The following is a 3,318-nucleotide window of genomic DNA, read 5'->3' as shown; positions in this document are numbered from 1 at the left end:
CATATTACATGAATAAAATAATAATAAATTTAGTAAATTATAACATAGTAATAAGAATATGGCATTAAGTACTTTATCATTTACAATAACATGCCTGAATTTCACAATTTTTTCAAGTTACGTAATTTGGTTGTATTATGATACTCAATAGAGATGTGATGTGACTATTTATTTTCGTTAAATGACATCAGCTGATCGAAACTGTTCATGGCGAAATTTCCATAAATAACGTAGTTTGTACTAAAACAACTTTGCTAAATAGTTTCATACCATTAACTGAATCCGACCTTCAAATATGACTACACCTTGCTGTTACACCCTGTATATCTACATATACATACACACATACACACATATATACATATGCATGCATGTACGCAATGCAAACCACATATATCCCAATACCTGCGCCACGAAATGATCACCCGTTAAACAAACGCGTCCACAAGTTTACGCTTTAATGAGTTCGAATTAGAATTGAAAATGTCAATATCAAGTCCAATCCTGCTCAACACATCGTTTAAATTCTTGCAAGCCCTATACAGAAAACTGTTTTGTCTATATTTAGTCCTCGCCAGCGGAACCGCAACAGGACGATAGTATGTCATGGAACGCGTAGGTATATTAAACACAATACTACTCAGTAATTCGGGACAGTCGACATCACCATTTATGATGTTAAACAAATACACTAAATCAGCAATATTCCGGCGAGTAATAAGAGGCAATATGTGTTGATCCTTACAAAGACGTAGATATTCGATTGAATTAAAAGACTTGCCCATTTTATAACACAAGATTTTCATAAATTTTTTCTGGACTCGTTCAACTCTGTCTACATAAATTTGATAACATGGATTCCAAATTTGGGAGGCATATTCCAATTTACTACGTACATACGCACAATACAATATTCGGAAAGTTTTAGGTCTTGAGAAACTGACTGAATTCCGTATTATGAATCCAAGTGACTTAATAGCTTGAGAAACAATAGCATCTATATGAGTATCAAAAATTAGCTTAGAATCATGAATGACCCCTAGATCTTTCATCATTATCTTATGTTGAAGATTAATGTTTCTCAAGCTATACGAGGTACATATATTATCAAACTTACGCGAAAAAGTCATTGAGAAACATTTAGAGGGGTTAAGGTCCAGCTTATTGCTAACACAGTAGTCATCAAGACGAGATAAATCAGATTGAAGAGCAGTAGCGTCATCAACTGAAGAAATCTTGGCATATATTTTCATATCATCTGCGAAGCTCAGCAGATTAGAGAAGCGAAAGCAATCACCAATGTCTTTAACAAAAATATTAAAAAGCAGCGGCCCTAATAATGAACCTTGTGGCACACCGCTAGGTATAGTAACCCAACTGGATATATAATTATTAACGACTACCGCTTGAAATGATTCAACATAAGCGACTGCATCAATGCAGTTACATGTTTGCATCGATGCAATCGCGCGTTACACAAATGCGCGTTATTGCTGCTAAAGTCGCCGTGAATAACCGCTCTTAAACTCCTAATTTAATCCCGAATTCGATTCGCGGTCGCATCACTTTGAAAACGAGTTTTTCTTAATCGATTGGGGTCTGGATGTTCTGGGCAATGCCCCGGAATTAATGTCTACTACGTACTATGTATCAATACTGAGAAATCCTTAGTTTGAGATCAAGAAGTAGTGCAGTGGTCTGCCATATTTTTACTTTATAAATAGCGCGCGTGCTAGTTCATGTAACGCCCGGGTGCAATCACTACTCTGGCTCCCTCTAGTCGACACCTGCTTTTCGCCAACGGCGCGAGTACCAAGGCTACTTAATGGATCTACAACAGTGGAATTCACATGGCTTCTAATGACACAGGTTATTGTATGTATTCTAAGTTGATTTGATTTTTGTATTTGTTGTTTATATAATCCTATTTTTGTTCGTTGAAACAACTTTGTTTTACATCATTGTTTGTTCTGTCTTTGTATTTCATGTAATGTGTGTGCTTTGTTGGCAAATAAACTATCTATCTACCTATCTGGCTCTTCTTCGGGTTTTTCTATGTATCTCGAGCTTAGGCTGTTTTTGGACTGCGTGTCTATTGGCTCCAGTGCGCCTTTTATACGAGTAGGTGAGCGAGCCTTCCTTTTCCCGCCAAAGTTACCTAACTCCCTTTGTACTATTTATTCGTCTTTCACAAATTAATATATTACAAATACTTTTCTATTATATATTTCTTACTGCTAATTTAATTAAAAAATATATATAAGTGGTACATAACTACCTTAGTTATGCGCCCGCAGGCGATTTGTGCCGGGCGACCTACTTATACTACCCTGCCTCCCGCTTTAGATATACAAGTAGTCGCCCTATCTGCGTATGAGCTCATCTGCGCGCGAGTCGGACCAAACAGGCATGTTCTCTATTTTACTCACTATTTCAACTGAATACCTGTTTGATCCTTATTAAAATAAAACTAGACGCATATACAAACTTTATTTCTACCACTTAAGACTATTAGAACAAATTAGCGTACAACAAATAAACCTTAAACTATTTACACAAATGTAATGCAATACTTTACACAATGCGCAAACTTAAAACCACTCGTTGAGTGCAGCCGTACCGAACAGTGAGGCAGGTAGAGAAGCACCGGGAGTTGGCTCGTTTTATTGTGGCACATTAATAACGAATTGGCGGTGGGCATCGAAGACCTTATAAAGTGAGCTATTGCCCGGAGGTCAAAATAGGAACATTAAATTGGTATTGATGCTAAATGTGGCTCTGGACATCTATCCGACCTTACAAACGATTCACTGTCGCTCAGATAAGTTCTTGGGAACTGTACAAGTAAATTATAGAAAAGGGTATAACGAATCGAAAAGTGTTCAAAAATAATGATTCTGGTTGATGTGGCTGAAATTGTATTAATAATTTAATATCGTAACAAAATCTTTCTCAAATGAATAAAGCATAGAACAAGAACTTAAAAAATTGTCGAAAAACCATTACTTGCGGCGGCTAATGTTTGAGAATCTTCTGAGACTTTAGGATAAATAAATAAGTCAATTTTTTTTTAATAAAATTATTCTTGAAGCAACTAGGCTTCGATTTAGTGAGGAAAAAATAAAGAAATACAGTCACTAATTGTCTACCTTCACACACACGCCCGACTTTAAGCAGCGATGCAAACGCGATACGAACGCGATACAAACGCGATGTCAACGCGATATAAACGGGATACGAACGCGAAACAAACGCGATGTAAACGCGATACAAACGCGATGCAAGCGAGATGTAGTCAGACACACACCACTTTAAGCA

The sequence above is a fragment of the Hyposmocoma kahamanoa genome, unplaced genomic scaffold (genome assembly GCF_003589595.1).
Source record: "Hyposmocoma kahamanoa isolate Upper Pololo Valley unplaced genomic scaffold, ASM358959v1 87, whole genome shotgun sequence".
Taxonomy (NCBI): Eukaryota; Metazoa; Arthropoda; class Insecta; order Lepidoptera; family Cosmopterigidae; genus Hyposmocoma; species Hyposmocoma kahamanoa.
Note: the sequence above shows the minus strand (reverse complement) of the source record.